This window comes from Ipomoea triloba, chromosome 1 (assembly GCF_003576645.1).
Source record: "Ipomoea triloba cultivar NCNSP0323 chromosome 1, ASM357664v1".
NCBI classification, from domain to species: Eukaryota; Viridiplantae; Streptophyta; class Magnoliopsida; order Solanales; family Convolvulaceae; genus Ipomoea; species Ipomoea triloba.
Genome location: NC_044916.1, coordinates 16,735,669 through 16,745,604, shown reverse-complemented (window position 1 = coordinate 16,745,604; position 9,936 = coordinate 16,735,669). Strand labels below are relative to the sequence as shown.

General features: G+C 33.3%; 1 long non-coding RNA gene across 1 annotated transcript; it reads left to right on the top strand.

Moving 5' to 3' along the window:
- The first annotated feature begins 5,506 nt into the window (after positions 1-5,506).
- LOC116021398 lies at positions 5,507-7,157 on the top strand. Its single transcript, XR_004099013.1, has 2 exons — positions 5,507-5,862; positions 6,458-7,157. It is a non-coding gene; the product is annotated as an uncharacterized LOC116021398 (long non-coding RNA).
- The last annotated feature ends 2,779 nt before the right edge of the window (positions 7,158-9,936 follow it).

The window sequence follows — 9,936 nt, the reverse complement described above, 5'->3', positions numbered from 1 at the left end:
ACAATAACTCATTCAACAATAATGGTTGAACCAAATGAATCCCAAGCAGAACACCTAAAGGAAAGTCCATAGCTCCTATATCATAATCTCATTGTATGACGTTGTCATCTATGCTACCAACAATAACCGAATTGCAAATAACACACTACCAACAAAAAGGAAGAGAACAAATAGTAAAAATCAAGACTATGACAATGTTACTCAAAAGAGAATTAAGAACACTTAGAAAAATTCAAATGAAAAGTAGTATTTATTTAGACTATCATTTTTAGACCAAATATTTAGACTATCGATTTTACAAGGTTGCAAATTAAACATTTATTTTAGTAATAATTATAATGAATTTTCTATATTATCTTGGATTCGTATACTTTGAGTTAGATATTTAAATAAAAAAATTCGACATTCAATTACCTATGTATAAACTTCTCCTATATAATCTTGCATTGATATACTTTCAAATATTTATTTAAATATAAACATTGGACATTAACTCATTCACGCAATGCGCGTATAAAACTAGTTATATTAATAATAAGGAGATGTTGACGATGAGATGAAGATGAAAATGGCGTGGACTTGTAAATATGTTGATGGTGAGTTTTAATGTAATTATGGAGTAATATTATAGTAATGGTGATAACTTAGAGGGTGTGGTTCAGTGAAAGGGACTCATTCATCCTTAACCAAAGATCAATGGTTTGATACTTACCTTGGATGCCATTTACAAACTCTTGGAAGGTATACTCAAGATTAATTATTGATGCAACAAATTAAACATCTATCATCACTGCAAATCATAAAAATCAAATCTTTAATTTGCTTCTCAGCTTAGCTTCTCTGTGCAGTGGTTTATCTCCATGTCCATGACCTCGTCCTTTGGTATGCATTCTCGTCAGGTCTTTCGATTCCCTTTTAAAGAAATTATCAAAGAAACATAAATATAATGTTGAGCATATAATATATAAACATAAATGAGCAATCCAACTATAGCTTAGACTTTTAGTCGAGATGGAACAGATGCTTCAATTTATAATACTCACATCATAATGGGAGCTGGCATTTTCATCTGTTCTTTTAGAGGCTTTGGATATGGAGCAGCCAATTGTATTTCATATATATATTAATTAATAAATAAGGAAATTATATTTAGAAATTAAAAGATGTAAATTTTAAATTTTGTATATATAGGTAGATTTAGATTCTAATCGAATATATTTTCGTATATAATTGTATGATATGTACACATAATATTTATTTAATGTATTTATTGTAAATTACTATAGTGCATAAATATATGTATGCATTTAAGCCAATGACATTGTGGTCTAGTGGCATCCGGTTGCACTTCCCATGTGGAAGGGGGTGGGTTTGAGCTTTAGTGGAGGCGTTGATATCTCTTTTTGCTTTAGTAGGTTGAGCGTTGATATCTCTTTGTGCTTTAGTAGGTTGAGAAAGTAGTTTATGAACAGATACTATGTAACTGAGTCGGTAGCACTAAAAAAAAAGTATGTATTTAAACATATTTATATTTTGTTAATTATATTTTTTAGAGTTAATTCCATTTTTGGTCCTAGATTTATATGTGACAATCCACTTTTAATTCATTTTTTATTAGAACGTTCTCATTTGGTCCTAGTATTATCGTGGCATGACCAATTTTAGTCCTCTAGCAATTTTTTAGAGTTAATTCCATTTTTGGTCCTAGATTTATATGTGACAATCCACTTTTAGTTCTTTTTTTATTAGAACGTTCTCATTTTTTGTCCTAGTATTATCGTGGCATGACCAATTTTAGTCCTCCAGCAACAAAATCGTTGAAATATAGTTAAATACAAAGATATTTCAATCTTTTTTTATACAAAGTATGTTGAACCGTTATATACTTTATGTTTATTTTTTTTTTGAAAACATTCATAATTGAAGATATATCGAAATGTCCTTATATTTAACGATATTTAAACTGATTTGTTGATAAAGGACCAAAAATGGTCATGCCACAATAATACTATGACCAAAAATGAATGTTCTAATAAAAGGGACTAAAATTGGATTGTCACCTATAAATCTAGGACAAAAAATGAAATTAACTCTATTTTTTATTGCCTTAATTATAAAATTAAAGGAATTGTATGTAGAAAGAGTTTATTACCGAAATGGTCACTCGACTATTGTGAAATTACCAATTTGATTCTTGATAAAATTTTTTGCCCAATTAAGTCCTCGATTTTGAAAAATTTAACCATTTTGGTCTTCTGTTTATTTTACCGTTTGATATCTGTTAAATTGGGACCAAATTGATGATTTCATTATAGTCAAGGGACCATTTTAGTCAAAAATTAATTACCGAAATGGTCATTTGAAGCAAAATTACCAATTTGGTCCCGATTTAACGGTTGTTTAACTCCAACATAAATGGAGGATCAAATTGGTTAAAATTTTCAACTTAATTGGGCAAAAAAAATTATCGAGGACCAAATTAGTAATTTCGCAATAGTCGAACCAGTGAAGTAGTTAAAATAACTTATTTTTTGTCAAAATGTCATTCAACAACAAGGCTTATATTTATTTGAGATGTTAATTTTGTTGGATTATACTCCGTAACATTTAACTGAGATGTTTATGGTTGATTGTTGAAGCCAAGGACCTTGTGGTCCAGTGGCATCAAACCCATCCCTTTATACAGGAGGTAATGTGTTCGAGCCTCAGTGGAGAGCATTATGATTGGTTGATGGGATGGTTATGGTAGAATTCAGGGAAAATTGTAATTAGGAGAAATATTATTGTAGGAAAACAAACGAAGAAAGAAAAAAAAGAAAAAACAAATGATCTTCCCTGAATTATTAGTGAAGGAGAAATATTATTAAAGAAAAAAAATATGATCTTCTTCTTCGAACTGGGAAAACGGCGGATAACGTTGACATATGGATTTTGTAATTTTACTGTATAACTACTTGTAGCCTCCGCATTTCTTTCCACCATTTAATCTCCCTCTTCTTCCATTATTTTGTCATGGTGCCCGGTCAGTTGGTTCCCAACTCCCATTGCTTGTTTGCAAGTTTTCTAGCCTTCTTTCACGCCACTAAGGAGAACCCAACTCTAGAGTTTTTTCTCCAACGCCAGAGGGATGGCTGCCACTTCTTGACCAACCTTGAGTCCTCTCATAAAGGTTAGAAGAAGGAATTCTTCTTTGCCCGGCCGGCCACGCCCTATGCGAACTTTGACTTCCCGGCCGCATAGATGTCTTCCTTTTACCAGGTGGTGAGGAAGCCCCCGTGCTCCGCAGAGGTCGCCAAAAAGGTGTAAATTTGTTGGAGAGCAGCACAGTCTCGGCCTGCCAATGGTCCCGACTATGGGCTCTAGACAATGCCAATCTTCTCCTAGCCGGTGCGGCGACCACAAGTATCTGATCCTTTCACATGTTCCTTGCTTGTACCTTTGCCCAAGTTCTAACGAGCTGATTTTCCTTACAGGAAATAACAACATCGAGCCCTCCTCCGAAGAGTCTTCTAAGGAGGATCAAGAAGACGAGCTGGCTACCCAACACTTAGAGTTTGAGGAAGAAATCGTCAACTTGACCGCCGAGCCCGTTTGGCAACCTAAAGCCATGATAGAACACCGCACACTCATAAGCAACTACTTTTAGTTGCAAAGCATTTGTGTGGTGAATCGTTGTGTACGAAGTTTGTGAAATGTATTCAATAACACCACCATTGTATGAAAATCTTCCTCATGGGTATCCACGTCATGGAAGAGAATCTTGGAGATCTCTTCCACCTTATACTTATGAACAACACCCCATTACCCTCCTTTTACACATGATTTCCCTTCACTCCCGTACAATTATCAACCTCCACCTCTATACCAATTGGAGAAAGTCTATGCTAAATACTTATATGAACCCCAACATATCTACCCAAATGAACCTCCACTTCACTCCTCTAGTTTGTGGCACTATAATGGAAAATCCTATGAACCATACTGTTATTCACATTTTGAGGGACTACCATATGAAAATTCCCCACTTTCATATTTTATTGAGATTGTACACTTAGAAAAGAAGTTGCAAGAGCTTATACATGAGGGTAAGGAAGGCATCGCTAACACCAAAGCCATGGTTAAAAGGGAGATTGAAGAAGAACTTATTACTTTTCAAAATGATACATTGCAACCTTTGAAAAGAATGGAAGAAAACTTGGCATTCATGATGGGAGAAATTGCAAGAAGAAACCAATTGGAGATCCAAGCTATCACCTTAAGGAGTGGTGAAACACTCCCGGAAACAAATGTGACTAAAAATGATCCCATTTTATATGACACCTCTATGCTTGAAGAGATTCCAATCCATAAGTTGGAAAATCAAAAGGGGATGGTAGTCGATATTGAAAGTGATGAAGAAATTGAAATAGTATGGGAAGATGAAAAGATAAACGGTGACGCTTTTGATGTTACTTGTGGTAAGACTCTTGACTCTACTTGTGTCACTACCTTTCAAAATACTTGTGCTAAATCTTGTTATTCTTGTGAGGATGACTCCCTTGACCCTCATAATAATTCTCTTGATGTTTTGACTCTTGGGAGAATGATTTTATGAGTTATATTGGTGATTGTGTTAATATCTCTTTTCATCCTTGGGATACCGACTCTCTTGATGATTGTGTTAATATTTCTTTACATTCATGGGATAATGATGTAATTGGTTCTTGTGATGAATTCTATGATTGTGAGGATTTTGATTGTGGGGATGAGGAGAGTGTGGATTGTGATGTTGAGGGTGCTATGAAAGAACTTGAGGTTGTCACTTTTGGCAACCATGTTGGTCGAATAACAGAGGTTGAGGATGAATTGATTGAAGATGAAATGTGGAGGTGTGAAGGAGTTGAAAATGAGATTGTTAAAAAAAAAAAAAAAAAAAAAAAGAGAAAGTGATGAAGAAAAGAGGGGTGGGGGGGGGGGGGGGGGGGGGGGGGGGGGGGTGGGGATGGTGAGAAAGGGTGTAAAGAAGAAATTGAGAATAATTGGGCGATTATTCATGTGAGCGCTTTGTGTGATAAAAATAATGAGGGAGGAAGATAAGAGGAAATAAGAAAAAAGAGTTATAAACCTTTTTGAGGGATTGAGCTTAATTCTTGATGTTATCCAATGGTTAATTTTGAAAAGAATTCTTGTGCATGAGTTTGAGAATGCCCGACATTTATGGGCATACCTCAAAGCTAAAGTGGATGGGACTCATGGCATGGTCTCCCTCCTTGTGTGTTTTGATGCATAATGATGGTTGGGTCTAACCAAGGATGTTAAACATGGCGCTTCTTTGGAGGCAACCCAAGCAAAATGAAGAAAAAATTGATTGAAAAAAAAAAACATGAAAATAATTGTTCATTTCTTTTGATTGGTACTTATTTTGTTGTTTGGTATTCTTGTTTTTTAGCTATCACTGCAGGGAAAATCACTAAGGGGCTTTAAAAGCTCAATTGGGAGACATTTTTCAAAAAGGAAGGAGAAAAGGCCTCACCATGATTGTGGCACGGCTCATAGTATCTACTGGTTCTCAGCCACGAGACCCGCTACGACCATGGTGCAAGTCGTGGCAGTTTCTTTTCCTGACCACGAAAGTGGTCATGATCGTGGCTAGGGGTGTACGAGAAGGCATACATGCGCACACTGCCTTGTACGTCACTCAGGGTATAAGCATGGATAACCACCTGCAACTTCTCATTGACCCTAGAAAACATTTCTCTTTCACATCCCATTTTCTCCCAACTCCATATACTTGAGATCAATCCAAGGTAAGCTCATACATCCATTTTGTTCCATTCAAGCATCGAATATCAAGTTCCAATCCTTCCAAAACATCAATCCAAGGTAAAAAAGTATTTGTTCTTTACAATTTAGGGATTTTTTCTCCATCTTTAGGGTTGTGAAATTATGCTTTATTTTGATGAAATTGATATTGGGAACCCTCGTATTTGTGCTTAATGATGCTATTTGGTTATAGAGGTTGAGCTACATTGTACATTTGATTTCAATTTTCCGTGTTCTAAGTTTGCACACTAGGTGTATGTAGAAAGGTTTGAATGAGAAATGGTAGATATTTGTGCCATAGTTTAATGTGCTCCTTGTTCATATGTTATTAAGTTCATACATGTGTCCATAGATTTATTATTTCTAACCATGTCTTTGATGATAATTGAATTTCTTTGAAAGAAAAAAGAGAGTAAAAGGTGTGAAGTTGATGGTTTGAGTTCATGTGTTGAATGCTTGTAGTTTGACCAAGTGATACTTGTTTCTCTTGATTAATGGGTGAGATGTATGATATTTTTTATATGACATGCCAACTCTTTGAAGTTCTATTGGAGAAATGATGAGATTGCAATTACTTGGTCCTCTTGCCTAATCTTTGTGGACCCTTTACATGGGAGTTGTTTGTGTTATGTTGGAGAAATCTTTTGTTGTGTAGAAATGAGAAGAACAAGGTCTACCACATCTAAAAGGAGAAGAGAAATGGGAGAAACAAGTAGGCAACCTGAGAGAGAAAGTGTTGAGGCCTAAAAGGAATTGATTGAGCTACAAATGGGAACCCGAAGATTGGAAATGAATGTGACAACATTAGCACGGTTTCACCACTTTAGAAGCAAACCGGTGGCTTGATGGAATTATATTGATTCATTTGTGTTGGGCTCCTTCGGATGCCGAGAGGAGCTAGAGAGGCTTATGAACCAACCATTTTGGTTGGAAATCTTTGAGTGGAAGAACAACACCTACGGGCCGGTGCTACATGAGTTCATTGCTAGTTTGGAGATCACGGAACGGGCTAAGGACCTCACAAGTCTCACAATAAAATTTCATGTCTTCAACACCGAGCACCACATTTTATTGGACACTTTGGGCAGATTGTTGAGTTTTTACACCTGAGAGGAACAAGAAGATGAGTGGTGTCAAAGCTTACCACTAGATTTTGAGGATGACAAAACCCCGCAAAACTATTGGAGGAAGATATCACAATTCGGAATTAAATGGCAAGGCTCAATGGTGCATGTGCAACGTAACACATTCATTAATTTATTATATTCACTGCATTGTTCATTGTCTTATTTTTACACTATATTGTCTTGTAAATATCAAAGTTATAATATCAAATAATGTTATCTATTTATTTACCTAGTATTCTATTAATAACATGGAAACAATTTTAAAAAATAATTTGAAGCCAATCATATTAGTTATTTGGGGAGGATTTGTTGACAAATAAGACATTCAAATAACCCAATAAATTGAAGCGGGAAACTATCACGTAATATTTTTGTACTACATCACAGTTATTCACTTTAAATGGTAAATCGTATTTCTTTATTAATATGATTTAAAATGTATAAATTTTTATTACCTTATTTAATCTTATTCCTTAAATAAACTAGGAATTTCTATATCCACAAGAAATCATTCAACCATAACGGTTGAACCAAAAGTATCTCGAGCAAAACACCTAGAGGACTGATATACTTTTATGCTGATAATAATATGTAAATGGTAATTAGATCATTATCTTACATAGCTATATTTAAAATTCATTATTAAAAATGTCAATGTCGGACAATAGAACATTGTGACACACTTGACTATTGAAAATATGTTGAGACTACAACATTGTTGGAATCAATCTTTCAAATCCATAAAATGAAGAAATTTCAAAAATAGCTACCGTTGCAGCATTCATTAATCATGTATGTAAAATACTTATTATGCATCCTTTAAATATATTAGAACTAATATAAATTTACAATTCATTTCATTTTCTACATTCAATCTACTTAGATTAAATGCAAAAGCAGCATTAATCTTGACAACATAATTAGTATACATGATGTAACCACTATTTAAAAATGTTTATACAGAAAGTGGCAAACTATTTAACTACATGCATTGATGAAAAGCCAACAGTGGGTACTCCAAGATTAGGAACGATTCAGAAAAAAATACAAAAAATCACACACACACATGCACACACAATTAAGTACTACACTCATTCCTACTAATTTCAAAAATATAAACATCAAAATGAACAGGTGTAAAATGAATGTGAAAACTGTTGATGAAACTGGACACATTGCCACGTCAGTATTCAGATTATATGCAAAGTCATTGTTGTTACTATCAAGTAAACAAGCTATGAAACTAGAACAAAATGTACTACTTATTCACCTTCTACAAATATAATAAATATTAATATTTTGTTCAATACTTTCACATGAGAATGTACAACACACATTTCACAACACACGAAATATGTAGGGAAAAAGTCAAAAACTACCACTGCAAAATATCAACAAGCGCTTGCAAGATCAAGAATTCATAGTACAACGTAACTAAGATCCTACTCGTATACACAAACACAGCGAAGTAAATCCATGGCTTCCTACACTTTAATCTCATTGCATGACGATGCTCTCTATACTACTACCAATAACCCAATTATTGCACATGACACATTACCAATAATTTTCTTTAAAAAAAAAAAAACAAGTACAGAAGATGAAGACAGTGTCAATACTACCTGAAAGATAATTAAAAAGACTTAGAAATTCTAACCAAAAGTAGTATTTATTTAAACTATCATTTTTAAATATTTAGACTAGCATTTTTACAAAATTGCAAATATTTATTTTAATGACAATTATAATCAATCTTTCATATATTGTGTTATATTCATATACTTTGAATTACCGATTTAAATAAACAAATCCAACACAATTACCTATAAATGAACATCTCCTATATAATTTTGTATTAGTATACTTTGAAATACTTATTTAAAAATAAACATTAGGTATTATCTTATTTGCGTAATGCGCGTGCAAAACTAGTAAACTTTTATGTGCATCGAATAGGTAAAACATTAGTTTCAAGCTATAAAAAAAATGTATACTTTCGAATTCATTATTATAAGGTTGTTCTTTTGTTTATTTGTTTTTTTTTTTAACATATATCAACTTAATTATTTAGCTATTAATTTTATGAAACACTTCTAATTTTAATTATTTAGTTCAATTACTTTTAATAGTTGTTAGTTACTAACTTGTTAGCCTAGTGTGTAACCCTAATTAGAGTTGTACATGAGATGTTATTTGACTTTGCATCTCTGGTTAATTAAAATTCGTGGAGAGGCAGAAATTGAAGAGAAATCCTGAAACGATAGTCAAATAAAAAGCTAGAAATGGGCAAATTATTGAATGGAACACCAAAAATAAAAAGTACATTATTTTTGTATTGAAGGTACATTATTTTTGTACTGTAGGTACATTATTTGATGATAGTATATATCAAATAATGTACCTTCAGTACAAAAATAATGTACCCTAAAATAATGTACCTACAGTACAAAAATAATGTACTTTCAGTACAAAAATAATGTACTTTTTATTTTTGATCCACGCAACTGTGTGGACCATGGTCCATGCAATAATGATTGCTAGAAATGAAGGCCAACCATTTCTTCACTTCTCCAACATTAGGGGAAAAAAAAAAGGATGAGATTTCTCCGGTTTTCAATTTTGAACACAATTAAAAATTTTGTGATTTTTGACGAATGCATATTGGTAGAATGGTAGGTAAAGGGCGATTTTCAGTTGGTAAGGTGCTTCCGACAAACTTATCCACCAAAATTGTAATATAGGAAAACACTTCATGGAAATTCCGACCAAGAGCTGCTAATTATTATGTGGACGAGGTCCATTGAGGTGGATTTATACATAATTTACATACTAAATATTTATAATTTATCTTTTAAAAATTCACAATGTGTATATTACTAACACACAATGTTAACATATACGTAATTAATTACCTTGTTTTGTATTCACAAGTTCCTTTCAAATATTGCAGTCAATTGCAATACTAAAAATACACAATTTAATCTTTTTAAAATTTAGTACAACTCCA